This window comes from Protopterus annectens, chromosome 9.part0, assembly GCF_019279795.1.
Source record: "Protopterus annectens isolate FY-2018-M chromosome 9.part0, PAN1.0, whole genome shotgun sequence".
Taxonomy (NCBI): domain Eukaryota; kingdom Metazoa; phylum Chordata; order Ceratodontiformes; family Protopteridae; genus Protopterus; species Protopterus annectens.
The window spans coordinates 141,162,439-141,184,347 of NC_056743.1; positions in this window are offsets into that span (position 1 = coordinate 141,162,439).

The following is a 21,909-nucleotide window of genomic DNA, read 5'->3' on the forward strand; positions in this document are numbered from 1 at the left end:
GTACTTTTAACTCATACTCACCATATGGCTGAACTGATGAGCAATGCAAAAACATACATCATACTGTTACACTGATATGCATGTTCAACTTCTATCCAACACGTAAATGAACTGAAGAAAAAAGAATATCTTAATCTATCTTTATCTATATAGAGAGAGATTGATATAGATATATATACGTAAATGCAGCTTCAGGCACGTAAAGTTAGAAGATTAAAAACACAAGTGTACTCCATCAAGACTGGTTCAAGTCTATTTTTGGTAAGTCTTTGTCGAGAACGCTTCCCATAAATATGATGTTTCACGTTGCTTCATAGAAATTAAGTGTTTTGTGCATGGATATGCTCTAACACGGTGTTTCACGTTGTATGATATAAAGTCTTTTGTGTATGGATATGCTCCAGTACATCTCACACTGTATAATGGGCTCCAACATGATGTCTTACTCTGTGTAACATAACTAAAGTGTTTCATGCATTGGTAGTGCCTGCACAGTACCACACACTGTGCTGTTCTGTGCAATAGTGTGTCTTGATATAATTAACACTGTGCCCTTTGCAGTGAATTTTATATGTGATGCACAAAGTAATACTAGCCTAACACTAGGATAAAGGAACAGCTATTAGTACCAATTAGGCTAATGTATCAAACACGGAAGCTTCCTGTTGTTATAGGTGCATTTATCAGAAGGAGGTACTCTTATGCACTAAGAACAGGTATGTGCTTGCTGCTACATGGACAATGCAGGCAGATCTACTGTGTGGGACTCCTTCAGCTCCAGTATGTGTCTCCAGAATACACACTTCACTGATGTTACATACACTGCATGCAGCACTTGTAAGACAGCTTTATGCACATCTCTGCACATTTTCTTACATTTTTTTCATTGTTGGTAGAATCACTAACCTCCATGATGTCAACTCACCAACTAAAGATCACTGTAACATTAAAATCTGAGAATTTTCCACACTAAGTTCTTTCTGTCCCTCATTGTTAGTGAACATTTCCTTTAGTCTTGGGTAGGGTAACTTGATTTCTACTTTCTGTAGGGTTGGTGTCATGTTTCCTTTAGTTGTAAATACCGTGATGGATTTCTTTTTAGGGTGATGTATACACAGCATTTTAGCCATTTCTGTTACACATAAATGTGTGTCTACCTTAATGGTCTTACTAAGATACTTTACAGCTAAATTGTTTGAGAATTGTTACATTTACTTTGAAAATGCTGGAAAACTTTTTTCTGCACACATTTCTATAGACGTGTTCAAAAGAATTCATCAGGTAACCTGCTGGAATATAGATGAGACTGTTCAGTGTAAGAAAATTATAAGGCTAAATTAGACTTTCTACACTGGATCTGAAATGTATAAAAAACATTTTGGCAGTTTAATAAGTTTGTCCTGGATGTCACACATCACTGAAGTAACCAGCAATAATTGGGAAGATGTGATACGCTTGCCTGGAAAGAGAAGGAATGACGGTGAATGTAAATTAAATTGTGATGCAGAACAGTCACATTACTCATTACTCAATTTTAAGGTGGTTGTGTGTCTGTACATATAAATGTAACTTCAGAAATTAATTATCAAGCAGACTGCAAAACTCTGGTTTACACATTTTAAAATCAGATAGTGGAAAAATATTTCTCTAATTCATATCCTGCCACTTGGAATCAGATTCCCGCAGGCATTAGCTCATCAGAAGCACTAACTTCAAAGAAGTCACTGCCAAGTCATCTAAAGAATGAATCTAGGTATGACCACTTTAAAAACAATGGCTAGAATGTCAGCTGTGTTAATCTCAGCATCAGAACTTGCATAAGTACCACATCCCAAGCCATGAAGTATCTAAGTGGAATCTACTGAAATAATTCAAATTCTGCACAGATTTATGTTTTTATGTTATTTAATGTATATCTTGTGCATCAACTCTTATTGCATTCACAAAATGTAGACTGATTATTATGCTTTTGAATTTGCAATGTAAGCCATGAAATCTTATTTTGTATAATTTATTCTCAGAGTCTGGCTGAAAGAGAGTTGATGGACCTGCCCACTTAACCTGGGAAGCAAAGAGCAAATAAACAGATGTATAAATAACTAAATTTTCTACCATAACTATTTTCAAACATGTGCAAATACCATGCATAAAGCAGTGCATTATCTGTACCGATAACTATAAACTTTATCTGGAGACATAGCTAGATATAAATCTTTTATCAAGCTGTAGATCTGCGTACCTGTTTTATGAAAGAACACAAAAACAGTGGTATTGTAGAATGACTTAACAATGTTATTACAGACTGACTCACTTCAAGCAGCCAACAATTTTATGAATTTCAGGAACATTTTGACAAGTCTGTTATGTCAGACAGATGAGAGACAAATGCTTTAATCGAAACACAGGAGATTTTTATACTCTTGTGATCTAACCAAAGCATTCAATGTGCTTTATATACTTCAATATGATTTGCTACAGTGATTAAAACTGCTGCAAACGTTACGGGGCTGTGATGTGACCTTTAACTTTGAAAAAGATATTCGAACCAGTTGAATAAGTTAAATCTCTATAGATTATCTGAGAAAGGACAAGAAAAAACAATCAAAGAAATAAAGCTACTTCCTAAGAGTCATGACGCTGAAGCAATTTAAGAGTTTTACTGTGAAAAAATGTAAAGCTTTTTGTGGAGCATTTAGACATAGCAAGACATAACACATTCCTTAGAGATCTATACAGGACAGACATGTCATAGTGAAAAATGAACTTTCATGAGTGTTTTGTTTATAATAAAATACATTTTATTCAGCTGTTTTTCTTAACTTTCAATGTTTGCTTGTTTGAATTTCTTGTGTTTTGTCAATTGCTTTGTGACAGACTGCCATAACAGAAGAACAGAAGTTGAGTTGAGGAGTTTTATTTATTTAGTTTTTTCATAATTAACAAGAACTGAAAGACTGATGACACAATCGTTCTACAGTCTTTGGTTACAAAAGCACCTTCATATAGTTTATATTACTGCTACATTATTTAGATCCACTGTATCACTTTAAGTTCTAATTACTCAAACTTTATTTCAATGACCCAAAACTCACTAAACTCAAATATATGAATGATTATTGCAGCTGTACTTGTAGCAGACAGAGTTTTGAGCAAACATACATAATACTCATATTAAGATCAATGTCTCCGTAGGGGGAGAAAAGCCCAGCTGCACTGCATGGGGACACTATACAATGTGGGGGATTTTGATCCCATATTCCTTACTTTATTCTTATCCCAATGTCACTGCAAACTGGAGGACCAATTTCCAAGATACCACAATCTGTGGCAAAGAAGGTAATACTATGGATGAGCAAAAATACTTCTCTAAAATGTGTAGGAAGTATATCAAAATGAAAAACAAAAAAGCAGCCTGTATTTGGTAAACAAAAAAATACTACCAAATCACCTTTAAATACCTGAAGGAAAACTAATATTGCAACTCTTTGTTTGTTTATTTGTTTCCTGGCTGGATTAGTCCCACTAGCTAGTGGCCTCCTTTTAGAGGAGATCTGAGGTGGTATTTATACTACTGGGGCATCAGGGAACTTGCACTACTCTCTGGAGCTGCTAGATGGTGCTGGAGAGCTGCTATAGCAGCAAGGAAGAGGCCCAATGGAAGCAGAAACACGTAAGAGGAGAGGCCCTCTATGGAGAGTTTGGTGGTGGAAAAAGAGAATTTGGAGAATAATCTGTTCAATATGGAGCTTCAGAATGTTAACAGTGATTCCTATCTGTTGGATGTTACAAATGAGCAGCATTTAGCTGCCTTAATGGAGAAGGAAGTAAGAGTGTCTGTTGAAGTGGTGCAGATAACAGAACTGACTTCAGGAGGGCTTGTAGATGATGTTCTGGTAAAAATAAGCAAAAAAGGATGATCCAGGTGACAGAGTAGCTGTTTCATGGGGTGAGATGGCAGATGACTTTTCTGGAAGTGCTGAAGAAGGGCATGTGGAAAAGGAACCAGGTGATGTGGCTGCAGTAAAAAAAAAAACATATGCAGCAGACACAGAAAGTAAAACAGGAAATAGCAGCAATAAACTGAGAAGGTTTCTGGTCTTTTAGCAGCAGATACTGCAGTAACTAAAACATGTAAGCAGTGACAGCAGGCAACAAAAAAGGAGAGCAATGAACTGGAAGTAAAACTGTTTTAGAAAGAAGAGAAGACACCTGTGAGAAGAAGAATGGCACTGTAAACGATAAATATTATGTATGGGACAATTGGGTAACTATTCTGGGTTTTAAAGTTAATGAAATTCAGTTTTTTATTATACATATTGGGATGCAGACTTTTTGTGACTTAACATTTGAAACTGAGGTACTGATGATGACATTTCTGGAACTGTCTAACAAATAGAAAGACATTTATCTGTGAAGCAGTCACTAGTTTTCTGGTAGTAACTTAAATGTTAAAAATGTTAGTTTGCAGTTTAGAACTGATGGACAGTGTTAAAAAATGCTTGCAAGGCTAGTGTGAAATTATTGATAATATTGTGAAAGTTAGAGAGAGGAGAAAAACTTATGGAACGGAGGGTGGAGGTGAGACATTATTTTGAAATGTGAAAAAAAAAACATGATGAAATGCTTGCTGAGTGTTATTTTTCTGATTGGTCAGTGACGACTTTCAGATATGGTGGCCAGTCTAAATCATGTCTTCTTTTTGTGGGGAAGTTTCTCATTTAGGTAATAATTGTGATAAGGTACAATGAAAGCAGCATAGGGAGAAAGGACATACAACAAGGAGGTGTGTGCCTGAATGTGAATGTGGGTTGTGGAATAAGGGACATTTATGGGTAGATTGTCAAGGGCAAACAGTAATGAAAAATAAAGGGAAAGAGAATAAAACATATACGAGGAAGGACAGCAAGTGGCTGGGGGAAAGGCAGATCTAAGTGAAGTAGAAACTGAAGAAGAAAAAATATGGAAGGGAAAAATGAGGAGAGAGTACATGCAGGAAGATTTCTATCCAGTAAGTATTCAAATTCTGAGGAGCTAGGATTATTTGTATGTAATCAGAGGAAAATATTGAACTGGGGAAAGATTAAAATAAGAAAACAAAAATGTAAAGATATTTCCCATAACCTAAAATGAAGGAAAATCAACAACTGTTGAGTACTTTCAGTAAATATGAACAGTATTATTAACACTGTATAAAAAATAAGGATATTGGAACGGTATGTCAAATGTGATGTGGATGCTTTTCGATTAGAGGATTTAAAATTCCTGACAAATGAAGAAAGACTGCAAACAGAAAAAATGTAGGGTAGAAATATAATATGGAACTTAGAAAGTGAACATTGTTCTGGAGTAGCTGTGTTATGTAAAAAATAGTGAAAATACTAGGTTTAATGCTAAAAATGACAAGTTTAATTGTTATATACGTGACGTTGAGAGATCACGATATGGAAAAATATATAAAAGAAATCAGGAAAGAATAAGTCATCACTGTTTAGGCAGAGATATTATTTACAAGGGAGAAGGAAAGAGGTATCTTCATATTTGGGTAGAATAGTAAAGGATGATATTGGTATGAGGAGGCAAATGAAAAACGTAAAAGGAGTGGCAAAAAGAATTCAATAGAAAATTATAAGTATTGTAGTACAGCATGTGGAAAATATGTATAACAGTAAAATTATTGAAAATAAGAGAGAATGTTAAGGGAAAAAATCCAGAACAAGTTAAGGAAGAATTTGAAAAGAAATTATTATTGCTGAATTGGATGTTGCACCTACGAAAAGTAAATATTGATTCATAAGAAATTAATGGATTCGCAGACAGAATATTTTAGAAATGTACTGAAGGAATGTTTGAAGGAAGGGTTTGTTTATGAGAAGTTACGCAGTGGGGCATTGAATTTTATACAGAAAAATAAGAATAAAAAGAAAAATTGGAGACCATCACATTAAATAATGCCGATTATATTTTTTTATAAGAATAATACAGAGGAGAACAGAATGAAGAATGAGGGATATTATGCAAGAACATAAATATGGTATAAAAGGGGAGGGATGTCAAGAATTGTTGGTTGAGAATTCAGAGAGAAATTGTGGATGATACAAGTAAAAGGCGGATGTGAAACTTAAGGTAGGTGATATTAGTAAGACATTTGATACACCAGGACACGATGATTTGAGGGATATTATAGAGAAATATGCAATAGGTAACAAAATTAAGAGTGTGTATGTCAGAATATCCAAATAATACAGTGAGTGTGTTAGCAAACTGGTGGCTGAATAAAGAAATATGCATGAAGTGTGTTGTAAGACAAGGATGTCCCATGAAGGATTTACCTCATTTCATCAAAATCGCATATTACTGAATCTCACTTTTTCAACACTCAAAATACTGAGCTCCCACTTCTTCGAAGCAGCAGAACTATGAAGATCTTCCCAGAGTAAGTAACCACGTACCCAAAAAGAAGCAGAATCCAAACCGCACCATCCCTAACCCACCCAGGTGGGGAACTGCACACCCCTCTACCTAAATATACCAAATCCGAGATCACACTACAGTTGGGAAATAAGCAAAGTTCACCATCTCCCACAACAGGTTAGTTACCCTGGGAAGACCTTCATAGTTCTGCTGCTTCAATGAAGTGGGAGATCAATATTTTGAGTAACGACAAGTGAGATTCAATAATTTGCAATTTCAACAAAGTGAGGTAGACCCCCATGAGTGCAATATTGTTTGCACTGGTAATGAATGGGACTGTGAGTGAAGTAGCTTATAAAATAAAATATGCTAGATATATGAAACAAACAATGGTGATGCCAGTAGTTTTAACATAAGCAGATGATATAGTTGTAGTTACTAAGAGAAAAATATGGATAAGGGAAATGTTGAATGTCTGAATTAATGTTTATTCACTCGGGAATATCCAGGACTGTTTGTATGCTTCTGAGACCCCAAGCCTTTCTGTGCTGGAGGAAAGCCTTCTAGCTTAATTTTGTTTCTTAGAACTAGCTAGTTTTTTAGTTTTAGCACTCAAATTTGTTTCTTTGATCTTAGCACTTGTTCAGAACTCACTGTAAGCACTAAATAAACTACAAATTACTACAGCACTCAACTTTCCTCACTTGTCTAGAGGAAAACAGTTTTTAGTACTTAATAAATAAGAACCTATCCAAGCATATCTAAGGGTCAGCTCCCAGTGTTTTCTCCTGTCTACCTGATGAATCTGGGCATGTTGGGGCAATGCAGCAAGTGTCTCATGTACACAGACAACCCTCTCCTCCTACCACCCAACACTACCTGTGAGAGATGCACTTATACAGCCAAACTGGAAGCAAAGCTCTCTTCACCCAAGGCTGGACTAGACAGTCAAGAGGAGAAGGTAAACACTTGCACCATACCACACTCATCACATAGTCCCTGAAAACCTATACCACCAAAACACACACCTACATTCACGGAGGCTCTCAATAAAAATCCATCCAAGCAACAGGGACCTCCAAAGCAGAAATGCAAGCAACCTCCACCCCCAACAAAACCCAAATGACACATAGCCCACAAACTCAGTGTGCCACTCAACCACAGCCCATAAGGCACAACGACGTAACCAACACTCTAGTCATAGGTGACTCTATAGTCAGGCATACTGATGTTCCACTCACCAGGCTAAACAAGGAGAAAGTTACTGTCAGCTGCCTGTCAGGTGCCAGGATCCGCCACATAATGCATACACTCAGGTCACTCCACAACAAGTACAAATATGACTCTGTTATTGTCCAGTTGGTGTGAATGACCTGCGATGTACCTCCCTGGACTACAAGAAAAGAGCTGTCCGATCTTGTAGTCCAGGTAGGTATGACCCTAGCCCTGAGCATCATCCTACCATCACCCAGAATGATACCACAATACAAGGACAAAATGATTGACTTCAACAATTGGCTAAGCTTCTGGTGTCATTCTAAGGGGATCCTGTATTTGTCTGCTTGGGACAACATGATCGACAGAAACGATGCTTTGCCAGAGATGGCCTGCACCTGTCACCCTTGGGATTTCGGATACTGGCTAAGGCTCTTGCCATCCCTATAGTGCATTTTTTAGGCAAGGTTCAAATGACAAATCCACCACTGTAACAGGTACAAGCAAGCAAAATCTGAGGGTAATGCTACTCAATGCTAGACGTCTAAACCTCAAAATGCATTCACTCGAGGCACTCCTTAAAATGGAGAACATCGACATCTGTGCAGTGACAGAGACCTGGTTCAAAGTTCCAGAGAGCACCCCTGCATTACTAGGCTATAATTCATACCACACCTTTTGGCCACCTAACCCAGAACGGAGCACTAAAGGTGGAGGCGTATCCATATTCATGAAGGATATCTGCACCTCCAGGCTAGTTGCACAGCATAATGCATCCGTGATAATCCAAGTGCAACTAACTCTGGGCAAGACCGCAATCCAAATTGTAGCTTGCTACAGACCCAACACCATGCCCCAGAATTCCCACTCCTCATTTGTTGATACACTGGAAAGTATTAGGGTACAACCCAACACCCTAATAATGAGTGATTTCAACTACCCCACCATTAACTGTGAAAACTAATCATGTACCAACTCTTTTGCTCAACGTTTTCTGGAATTCATAACTTCCAACGCCTTGGATCAACTTATTCACACCCCACCAGGGGCAGCAATATCCTAGACCTGGTCATTACCAACATGGGCAACCGGTGTTCCACACCAGGGGTCAGTTCCTCATTGGTCAGATCCGACCACAAGCTAATTACCCTAGACATCCACATCCCGCCCCCACCCCCAATTAGGGAAACCTCCATAAAAAACTTCTCCAAAGCCAACTTCACACTTCTTAAGACAGAAGTGGCAAGCTTCATGACACCTATGCTGACGGACAATAGAGGTACGACTGCTGAATCATACACAAATGCACTTTATAAACACTTGCACAAGTGCATGGATCATGGTATCCCTAACAAAACCAAGATGCTATCTTACAAAAAAAGGAATCCAATCTGGTGGTCCTCTGCCATAAACAAACTCTACAACAGAAGAAAGAAACTGTTGCAAAAAAGAGTAAAATCCCATGACTGGAGGAACTCTCTGGTCAACCCCAGTAAGAAGCCGAGATCCCTCAAAATCCTCCAAAGCTAGTTACAAAAACAAAATTGCCACTGACTCTAAAGACAACCACAAAGCATTCTATAGCTACGTCTAGAATCTCCATGGCAACACTCAGATCTCCTCTGAGTTACAGACCAATAGCACTAAATATACAGAACCAACTGATATTGCCAACATCCTGGCAGATAGGTTCAGTGCTAACTTTACCCCCCTCTCAACCCCTAGAGGGCCCATCTCTATACCGGAAGAATGCAAAGTTCCATAATCATGACTGCACAGGTAAAAAAACACACTCTCCAAAGCCAAGAACACAGCATCCATGGGACCTGACAATATCCCAGGCTGCGTTCTACATGGACTAGAGAATGAACTGGCATCCTACCTAAGTACCATGTTCAATCATAGCCTCACCTCAGGCTTTGTGCCCACTGAATGGTACACCATGATGGTTATCCCAGTCCACAAAGGGGGAGCCACCATGGACCCCGGGAACTACCGCCCCATTAGCCTGACGAGCCTGGTCTGCAAGGCCATGGAATGTATCATCGTGGAACTCATAAACAAAGACATTGGTAATCTCCAAACTCAGGACCCTACCCAGTTCGGGTATGTAAAAGGCAGATCATGTCTCCTAAACCTGATTGACTTCTTTGAAGCAGTCACCAAAGCCATAGATGAGGGTAAGGTGGTTCACACTGCTTATCTAGATCTCGCCAAGGCTTTCGACACCATCCCCCACTCTGGAATTATAGATAAGCTCACTAAACTAGGTATAAATATCTATGTCACAAGATGGGTTGCCAACTGGCTCACAGACAGAACCCACCCTGTGAAAGTAGCAGACTTCAAATCCGACTTCAGACCAGTGACAAGTGGAGTACCACAGAGTTCAGTCCTGGGTCCTCTCCTGTTTGGTATCTACTGCTCTGAAGTACAGGCGAACACAGAAGGTCTTTGGCTAACAAAGTCTGCAGATGACTGCAAACTAGGAGCCATAATTAAAACTCCTAACGATGTGGACATACTACAAAAGGGCTTCACTGAGACAGATGCCTGGTGTCAAAGCTATGGCCTGAAATTCAATGCCAAAAAGTGTATTGTCATCCCCTTTGGTAAAAACTCTTTACCCATGAACTACCACATAAGTGGTAGTCTACTTAACGCTGAAAGTGTGATAAGAGACCTTGGGACACAGGTGGGCAGTAGTCTCTCCTTTGATAATCACATCACCACAGTGGTCAGGAAATCCTTCTATGTGGCTCACCTCATCACAAAAGGTTTCTCATCCAGAAAAAAAGTGGTCATTGTTCCCTTCTACTCATCACTCATTAGACCCATTATAGAGTACAATGCCCCTTTTGGTATGTACCTCACAAGACATCTACAACAACTGGAAAGGCCACAGAAATACCTCACAAAGAGGATTATTGGCCTCAAACAGATGCCCTACACAGACCGTGTAAAAAAACTCCAGCATTACTCCATCACATATCGCCTACTCAGAGGCGATGTCTGCCTAACATACAAAGCCATGTGAACCCAGAGCTGTTGGACATGCTCCACTTAAAGAAATCACAATCCCTCCGGGCTACATGCTCTAGGGACCTAAACCTTGTCACCAAAATAAACAGAACATGCTGGAGGGAGAGATTCCTGGTCTAGAGACTTCCCATACTCTGGAACAGACTACCTATGTCAAACAGAGCTTCTCATCAGCACTCTTCAAGAAAACCTTGATGATTTTATGGGAAATAGGAAAATCACCCCAGGGATCACTTCTCTGGCTCTGCTCGAAAGGGGCACAGGAAAATAATTTTCTTGGGTGGCGAAAGCCAGGGTACCTTTTTGGCTAGGCTTACATAGGCCCTAGGGCTAATAGCCTAGTACCCACCTATGAAGTAGAAAAACATTAGGTGATGTACAAAATTGTAATTACAGAGCATCGTAAATATAGGGCACAGTGAATAATCAGCTGATGTATTATGCTATTCTGTACCTGTAAGTGCTAACCTAGTTAATATTATAGAAAATTCAATACCATCATTAAAGTAAGTGTTAAAATATTTTAATGATGTAACAGCTCACGGAACCCTATTAATCTGATAGAGATCTGTTACTGGCCAAAGGTCACTCCTGACATTAAGCTCCTGTGGTCCCTCCTTTAAAGATTAAATCTTTGTTTAGAAACATGTCTTCCGCACTCCTAATGCTGAAAACCAAAGCAAAGTAGGCAGACAGACCACAGAGACACTTGGTGCTGCTTTCTTAGTATGATTTTTGATGACAGTTCTCACTAAAACTTGACAGAAAAATATGTGAACTTATCGGAAGTACAATGCTTCTGGTTACTTTATAGTTATATTGAACCAGGGAAAATACTTCAATGAACAATGGGTAACATGCATGGAAAATGCACATAGCCTGGGCACAGCAAACCCGTCTCTCTAATTTGCTGTTTCAAGGTTTTAATTGCATTACATTGTCATCCCTGCTACATCACCACTTTCGTCTTTTATTATTATACCTCCTGCTGAGAAGCTTAAAAATTCAACCAGCTTCAAATTAACACCTTTTCCATCAGTCACATTTATAAAAAATGTTGGATTACTGTCTTTTTTTCTCAAATAATATCTGCATCTGAAGAAAAGGTATGTTGTCAATTGGTGGTAGTTTGTACACTTAAAGACACCCTTGTTTCAAAGTAGTGATGAGCATGAATAATGGTGGCACAGCACCATATTTTATAAAGGGTGGTAAGTCATACAAAATAAAGAAATAGAAGTACTCGGCCTGGGTTGGATGTCGTACACATACGTGCAGTTGAAAGTATATGCTCTTTTCAGTTTTATTTTCAGGCCCAGGACAGTTGCATTCATTTGCATATGTAACTGAGTGGTGATTTAGAAGGCCTTATGCCAGAGCATACCATGCAATTTTTTTTGTGTGTGTAAGTATCCACTTGACAAAAAGTAAAGCAAAGTAACCCAGATTGCTTACATGTTTCATATATTTTACTTCTGTGGTTAGACTGGCTAAATAAATACATCAGTTTTGTCCTTGATCTAGGAATCAACCTACCTTTTTTTTTTTTTTTTTTTATTTAAAAATTCTGCAGTAACAACTGGTGTTGGAATACATGTGGTTCATTAAAGGAAAACAGCTTTGACTGGCATCCAGCCAAGTTGTTTAATAATCTGAATGCCTCAACCATACAAGACTGGAAGGATGCCATCTTCAGATGGATGAGGAAGCTAAGCCCTTTTTAATACTTGTGCAAAGTTATTATATACTTGACCTATAAAGCATTTAAGTAAAATTACACAGTTTTATAAAATGAAGTTAAACAATGTCCACTTATCATTTGGAACTGAATAATACACACTTGAATGCCAGGATATGGAGTTCTAAGCTGCTGCCAGGGACTATATTTAGCCAAACTTGGTTATATTACATTTTCAGAACATAATATTAACATCTGTGTTGTTTATATTAACACCAGTAAATCACCACAGTCGTTTTTGTCACCATTTTCCAAGCTATGCGCATTTTGTGTGAAAAAAATCCGATCACTGACTGGATGAATTCACTTGAAGCTGACCTTTGACCCCTCGGTCATTGTTATATATTACAGATTGTTGCTGAAGAAAACCTCTGAACTACAGTGGTCATGAAGATTATTGCTTTGGAAGGGGTGAATGGAGAATATACCCCTGTACAGTGGATATGGGATGTTTGGCCCTTCATTTAAAGTAGTGTTGCTTGGGTTTGTACAGTTTCAAAGGGAAGCTAGGTTTAGCAAGTGTGTTAGGACTAATCACTTCTACAACCAATGATTAGACAACTGTGGTTTGGGTGAGGGTGGCAATGCATATAAGAAAGCATGTGATGATATGAAGTACTGGAAGTTTATTTATTGTACATATTTGTTAACCAGGGTAGAGAGAACTGATGTTTGTGAAGTATTTTCAGACTTAGTCCAGATGCATTGGTATACTACAAATATTCCATTGAATAGCAAAGAATACACAAATACAATAATTACACTGAAGTAGAAGTCGTAACAATTAAATGAGATGAAGGTAGCACGATGTTTGTAAACCAAAAGAATGTGACCATGGGTTGGCACATATTTAAGTACTTATGGAAACAAGTAGAACAACCCTCCAAGTACTAATATGTTGGACAGAGAAACAAATTGGTTTACAAACAGGCACTATGACTCTTTGTTACTCGTGTCTACTGATAGGAATGATTAGGGCAAGCAGAGGGTAGGGGGAGATAATAGTTTTTGTACTGAATTTCAGATTAAAGTCAGTTTCTCTGTTGTGGCAATTGCATTTCACATGTTTAGCGCTTTTCTGAGGTTAGGGAAAGCCGGAGTTCCACTGTATTATTTTGGAATAGACTCTCAGACTTTAGGGGCTAAGTCAGAGAAGCCATGTTGTGTTTGTTTTAGTTTGCTGTATGAGATAAGCAGGCTAGGTGTTGATGAGTAGGACCTTTTGAATATAAAGAATTTGTCTTTCTAATAGCCATCTGGCAAAGTTTGGGAAGTTTTCCTGGTCGAGGAGTTATGCATTTCATGTAGCCAAGAAACAAGGCAACTGATTTTGGAATAGGAAGTCATTTCTTGTGGATATCATGGTGGTGTTCACTCTGAGAGGATAGTGTTATGATCCAGTGAATGTTATTGGATATGGATTGTAGCAGATAGTGTTATGAACCAGTGAATGTTATTGGGTATGGATTGTAGCCGTGGGGAATTCCTTTTAGAGTAACTGACAGAGCATATTTGACTTGTAGGAGTAGGACAACTTTGCTGACCGTGGTTATGGGTTTGGGGGTATAGCAAATGTGAGATTTTACTGGTCCACAACAGGAATTTACTCAGTTTAGTTCTGTTGAGTTGTATGTAATGCTGGAAGCTAAGAGCAGGGGCAAGCCAGATTTCAACACATCTGTAGTTCTGTACCTTTTAAATGTCTTCATTGCTGTTTATTGTAATGCACTAGCTGGGGTTGTAGCTCTTACATTGCTGGGGCATCCCAAATTAAGTGATTATAAGCTAAAGGTATATAGATCTACCAGGTTAGAGCACTGATCTCACTAGACCTGTTTCAGTCTCAGCAGGCAGGAAGCACAATAGCTACATGATATCATAGGCAGAGTGAATGGCAAACTGCAAAATATATAGATAGACATATAGAAAAATAAAATATATATAGATATATTATAACAAAGTGAATACAACAATTTGCTTCAGTGTTTAAAGAGAATAGACACATGACATTATATACAGAGTGACTGAATAAAATATAGTAACAGAGCAGGCATGCTGAAATAACTTTTTTTGGGTGAGATTTGTACGTGTTGATTAGGATAGTAGTTTCATCTGTACATTTCACATGGTTATTATTCTTGGAGGCTCTCGGACTACTTATTCTCCAGACTGTTGATCCTCTTTGAAGACAGGGTTTTTTTTTTCTTTTACAATTGTTTTAAAGAGGCTTTGGTTACCCCCAATCCTTGAAAAGCCATGTCTGGAAAACTATCATCCTATTGCTAACCTCTCTTTAATAGGTAAGGTTAGGGAGCAAGTAGCAGATACACAAAAGAGTCAATTGGAACTGATATCACAACTCCCTCATCTGGGTCAGTCATTTTTTTGGCTGTTTTGTTTTTCTGGCTTCCGAATGAGTTTTAACTTTTGTGAAGGGTGAAGTTATGGCTTACAGTATGGCTACCTCCAGTACGACAGGTGTGAGTGGTTGTGGAAGTAATAGCCCCTGTCCTAACAAAGAGTTCATTAAGTTGCAGTCATCGGTCATTTCTAGATATGCTATCAAAGAAATGGCTTTCAGTTTTAGCAAGCAAAAGAAGTTTACAACTTGGAAGAAGTTATGGATTTACTTAGCTAAAGCAGAGAAGGTATGGGTAATTTTGTGATTACTTTGGAACAGCTGCAGATGGGGTCAGACATTTGTGCTGCTTGGCTTTTACTGTATCAGCAAATATAGTTTCTATATTGGCTGTTAGGACTGCAGTTGTAGTATGCATAAAGGTGTGTGAGTGTACAGGATTTCTAACAAGAAGATTCTTGTGCATATGTTGCACTAATAATGTAATAACATAAGATTTGTGACCTTTATTTTACCAATAATCTTTACTTTTTATAATGTTAAGACATACATCAAAATGATGATATGAATCAACTGTTGTAATTGTTGCCTTCATATTGGCATTTATGTACTCTCCCAAAAGCAAAACACTGATATTATTCAGTATTTATTTATTTATACTGAATTATTTGCATACATACTTAAATATTTTAACAAAGTTAAGAATAAATTGGCTGATGAGAATAGAACAATAAATGTCCTTGAACCCTAGCACCGTTAAACCACTTGCTAATGTCGTTTTGGTTTCAGGAGCAAAAATATAGACATGAATAACAGTATCAGCATACTGACAATACTAACGTTCAGATATTCATTTAAGTAACATAATGTGCAGGGGCACAGGAAAATCATTTTCTTGGGTGGGGAAAGCCAGGGTACCTTTTCGGCTAGGCTTATATAGGCCCCAGGGCCAATAGCCTAGTACCTACCTAGGAACTTGCAAGCTTCTCCTAACTAAATAATTATTCCTCTTTGTTGCTTCAGCCACATTCTCCACACTGTTCCTAGATCTCTCTAAGACCTTCAGCATGGTTTCACATCCCCTTCTGCTCACAAAACTCACCACCGTAGGTCTCCCACCCCATTCCTTAAACTGGTTCTCAGACTATCTCACCAACAGGCAACAATCCACCAAATGTCAACACTCCTTTTCACCGTTTCTCAGCATAACCACAGGTGTACCTCAAGGATCTGTACTAGGTTCCCTCCTTTTCAGTATATTCATTAACACCTTCCACACTATGCTTACCCATGGCACAGTTATCCAATATGCAGATGATTCTACAATCATCTGTACTGCCAAATCTATATCTGACTTACTTCTAACCCAAAATGCTTTCACTTCAACCGAAACTTGGATGTGAAACAACCATCTCGCTCTAAATCCCAATAAAACCAAACTTCTAATATTCCCTGCAAAAAAAACTACCACTCTGAACAACACTGATTTTTCTGTCCAATTCCATAATAATACTCTCATTGAAGTCATTCCAAGTACCAAACTGCTAGGAGTTTTTATTGATGAAATTCTAACAACTGACCTCCATATCCATAGCAACATAAAAAAAAACATAAAAAATGAGTTACCTTCTATAGACACAAATACTACCTTAATATTACTGCTAAAAAAGCTCTAGCATCACTTTCCTGCTACCATCTCTATTATACAGTGCCCCACTCCTCACCAATATCCAGTCCTACCTAAAAACCAAATTGGACTCATGTTACAACAAGATCACCAAATTTGTAACAAATTCACAAAACTCAGGACACCACTGCTTATCTCTACTTCAGCTAAACTGGCTCGAACTATCACACTACATCACATATTCACAATTAACCACGGCACATAAACTCATATACAAGCTTTCAACATGCCCCTCCCTCTCCTTCTTACTGACTACATGCCACCGTAACGGGCCACTAAGATCCAAAAACACAATGATGCTGTGAGTTGAAAAACCTAACCTTGCAGCTGGTCAAATGCTGTATTCCTGTCTCAAAACTATGGAATGCCCTTCCACCTTCTATCAGAACAATCAGTAATCCTGCAGTCTTAAGTCTCTCCGATCACACCTCTCTTCTCTCTGGCAATGTACATGTGCCAAAATAGTACCTCCTAACACCTGATCTACTACTATATCCCTCTACAATATCACTACTTAGGAACTCTCTCTGACTTGCTGATTTCAACTGCTTATGCCTACAAAACTCCAAGTAACAATCAAAACTGCTACCCTACCCGACTAACTTCATCCTCAATGATCAAATTGTATACAATGTTGATGTGTGATGTTTGTAAATAACTTGTACCATTGTGTTTAATATTTATTTCCATACATTGAGACTGTATATACACTGCATAATGTGCTTTTTCTTGTATGTACTATTAATGCTATGTGGAGCTTTTCTCCCAAGGCCTCTACTGAAAATGGGCCTAGTAGACTATCTCAGTTAACAAATGCAATAAATAAATATTAAGGACCCTTTACAGGCACTCGCTGCAGCATTTGGATTTTTTTTTTTAACAAGGCAATGAATATTGCATCATGCAGGTCCTTCTGGATACCTTCCACTAGAAATGTAGCAGATTATCATCTGTGGAAAGTCTGCATCGATGATATCATAATAAATGACCTAGCCAATCATCTGTCACGAGAGTGTAATTATAGTCTTGTCATCTTCTACCTCAAACATTGGAAGCATCTTTGTCCTAAAAATCCTAAGCATTTGCCATGTTTTACTTTTTTATTGCAGGATGCAACTGCTCAAGTAGGAACTGTACTGTATAAAGATGGATCTACGATAACCCTACATTACTGCATATTACAGTTAGTTTACTTCTGTGCACTGTTACATGAAAATTGATTGCTAGAATTAAAATTTGTGATATGCATTACATATAACTTCTCTGTATACTGAATTTAACCATTAGGTGATTCCTTTTTCAGAAGCATCAGCATATGTTACACAGTGTGATATTTTGCTATTACTATATTTTAATGCATATTCACATTGATTTCTGAACCATGTAAATTCACTGCATATTTGCTGGTATATATTTTACTGTAAAAAATTATGATTTTACCCACGTGCATTTCCTTATGTGCCTTTCCCTGCACTTGTCACCCTTCACCCTTAGCTCCAATAGGTCTTGAGCTCTCCACATTCATTCAAAAACATATGCCTTAGTGAGACTGCCAATAGAAAAAGTGTGTAAAATGGAGGTGGAAGGAAGTCAAATAGGCAGCCATGGTGGTATTTGTGGTGTTGCCTACACCTATGTTTTTCTGTTTCCATGGTGGACAAGTATCCTTAGTACGGGGCTGTCCAGATTTAAGGCCTGGACCATAATCTTCCCCAGCTGTGGAAACTACTTGGCACTCCCAACCTCAGTTGGCCAATAAGAAGGCTTTAAGAATATTTCTACTAATCCTTAACCCCACCCCTGGTGGCTGATCTGCACTTGCTATACCCTCCCCTTCTGGGGTTGTTACAATACACATCATCCAGAAGGGCTACCATTACTTGCCTGGTACAACTTTTACATGCCCCTAGTCTCTTACTACCTTTACTGTCCATAAGCTACTGCTTGCTGGTGATAAGAATGGCTGACGATAGCCACTGGTCCCTGACCCAAGGATCGGTGAGCCAGCATCTCCTGGTCAGTGCAGTTCTCCTTCAGCCAGTTCCTCCAGTGCCTGAGCGATATGCAATCCCAAGTCATAACATGGGATTAACCCATCTATGTGAAATGTTTCCATTGCAGTTTGCATTCAGTTATTGCCCTGAAAAAATTATGTAGCCCCTGACATTAGAAATTGTACAATCTGTCATATAAAAGTCAATGCTTGAATTCAGACTGCCTTAGTCTTTTCACAGAACACATATTTCTGAAAGTTTTTTATTATTAACAATCAGCTTTAAGAAATTTTTACTAAATGGTGTACTTATGTGGCCATCTAGTGTGCCATCTTATTACCAAGTCTTCCTCTCATCTCCTGCATCCCACGGTATTTCGTTTTCAGATTTATCTTGCTGCTTTCAGAAATGGTTATGGATTCTGCACACAAGCTGGTCTTGTCATTTATGTATTTCACCTAATGTTCATAGCTGCTTAATATTAATAAATACTTGAAGTCCTTAGATGTGATTCATTGCTCATTTGCTTACTAAAACTTTGTAGACTGGAATGCCCAGCTGGTTACAACATACAGCTATCAATACTGCATCGGTGTAGATGTGCTTATACAACATCCATGTTTGTAGCAGTTTACATTTTGCATATCTGTGTTACATGTTCCATGGTCTTTAAAGTGCGCCAAAGAGTGACACACTGAAAAACTACCTAGGTTTATGAAGAAATTGATATTAGGTCTTTGATATCTACCCTAAATTGACACTTAACTTTGTTTTTTGCTTTAAGCCTACACTGAAGCTAATATAAGTTATTGGCACACACTAGCCTCAGTGCAGTTGCATTTTTCAGGAAAAATATACTTGACATCGCATTGCAATATCTTAAACAATTCTGTGCTATAAATCTATGTTCCCAGGTTCTTTTAGACATTTATCGCAGACTGCATTTGTTATCAAATTCATCTGATCACTAAATTCATTGCACCACAGTGTCGAGAAATTGGTACAGGTGTTACATTACTCAAGAGTGAAATGAAACCATTTTGGATAACCAGGAATCCAGTGTCACTGACAGCTGTGTTGTGTGCAAATGTACATATATATATCCTGGAGCCTTAAAGTGTCAGGCATACTACCACCGGCCTATGACAGAGGTTCATTTAAATAATCAGTGCTGCACCAATCATGTAATACAGAAAATAAAGTTAGAATGATGCACTTTATTTTGTTCCCCCACCTCACCTAAGTCATCATGATCTAGACTCCAGCCTTTTCAATAATGTAAGATGAAATATAACCACATTCATTACCAGACAACTTGGGAAGGTGAGTTTTTTTTTATCAGTTTGCTGTTAACTATGATATTTTGAACAGATTCTCCATTAGCTATCTATGCCAGCCTTCTTTGAAATAGAAAATAGAAAATCTTGTTACAGCATGCATGAATTAACTTTTCTACAGTACCTAGAGGAATTAGTTTTGATGCATTATTTATGAGTTTTGGAATCATAAGATAAACTTCAATGAGAATAATTACATCTCCACATTTTAAGAAATAAGTAGAGAAAATACCCATTAAAATAAAAAAAGACAAGATTTTAAAACATGTAACAGTGTACAAATAAGCAGAAATGTATGGACTGGTCTGGTAGCTACAAACAAAACAAATTCTACCACAGGCATCTATACATAAAAAAAGAGAGAAAGGTGTCAGGGAAATGTCTCTTTCTGGTAGTGAGTAAAACCTACATATAGTAGGTTGTATTTGTTGACTAGGGAAAAGGCCGTTGCACGAGATGGAGACAGAGGGGTCATTTAGCTGTTTAAAATTCATGGACATGAGCAAAAGGTTAAAGAATAAGACTGCAAATGGTGATGGCAAAACTAACATGACAAACAAATAGCAGATCTTAGCCAATGGAGACATCTTGCTATGGTTGTTTGACACAGAACTGTAAAGAAAGTTAAGTCACATTGTTGTTTAACTATTATGCCAAGCGCTAAGATGCACAGTGTACAGCATGGTGTGCAAGAAACTGCTGTACGTGTTTCTATTACTGTCACCAACAGAATAATGTGGAAAAGCTTTTGGTGGCCTTAAAACAGTATTATCAGAATGGGAAATTAACTAGTGGTCATCACTGAGGAAAACTAACCCAAGCACTTATCCAGTCGGCTCTATGGCACGAAAGGATAACCCCCAACTGTAATCAGGATGACCAGCACAGCACTGCAGGAGTAGCCAATGCAGGGGGGGTAATGATGCATGGATGATGACAGGTAGCCATCCTGGGCAAGGCAGGCTATACTTGAGGCAAGTAGTGTATTGTAATGCATGTAGAACTGGGGGAGGGCATTCTTCTATACCTCATTATGCATGTACACATTCATACAGACACATTCACAGGAAGGCATACCAGGCTATCACATCTGACAGAATGCACATCACAAGTCAGGCACAGGGTTAGGCCCAGAAAACAGGAACATTCCACAGAGCTGTTTCAATAATGGCTTCATTGCAACTCTCTCTCTTACGCTAATCATTGGGAATGAATAGAACAATCACACTGAGGGCTGTATGGTCAGTGGGAAAATGGTACAGCAGCAGAAAATTACCATGGAATTCTTTCCAGGAAAACATTATGCAGCTTAGTGACATTGGTATTCAACATTCTAGACATTAATGTGAAAATAAATAAGCAGGTGGAGTCAGTTATATTGATACATTGTCTATTTCTGACAACAAGATGAATCTCTACGTCAAAAATATAGTATAGGTAGTAACAGCAAGCAAGGAGATTTTACTTAATAATATACAGCTAGCATTACATGGCACAGAAGATTATTTTTTAGGGAAGTTCAGAAGAAGAATTGTCTAGCAGCCAGCAGTACCTACAGTAACATGCACACAAGTGCTAAAAGTTTAAGGTAGTAAAGAAGTAAAAGACCACTCTGGGTGAAACTTCAGCAAAACACCACCAGTGACAAAGTAATTGCAGCAAAACAGTTCGAGAGTGAAGGGCTAAAGTGCAGAGGAAGAGGAGAATTAATCACCTGCAGTACAATGGGTGGCACTAGAGGCAGAGATATAACGTGTTCATAGGTAAGTACTAGGCTAAGCCTAGCCAATTCCGTTGTCAAAGGTGAGAATTAAACCATCTGTTCTGTGGTTGTGAGGTATACACCCTAACCATTATTCCAACCACCCTATAAGTCTGCAAACTACTAATGAATATGAACCAATTCACTCAATGATCTTCAATTGCTGTGACAATAACATCAGTGCTATCAGAATAATACTGTGATCTTAAGCTGGTACCATTTATGTAATAACATTCTATAAGCCAACAGAAACTAGTCTTCAGGAAATCAACCATTACTTCCTCTGTTTACTTTGCAATCTTCAAAAACAGAACAGTTCTCAACATAACGCTCAAGCTCTTACCACAATAATCAGTACAAAAAG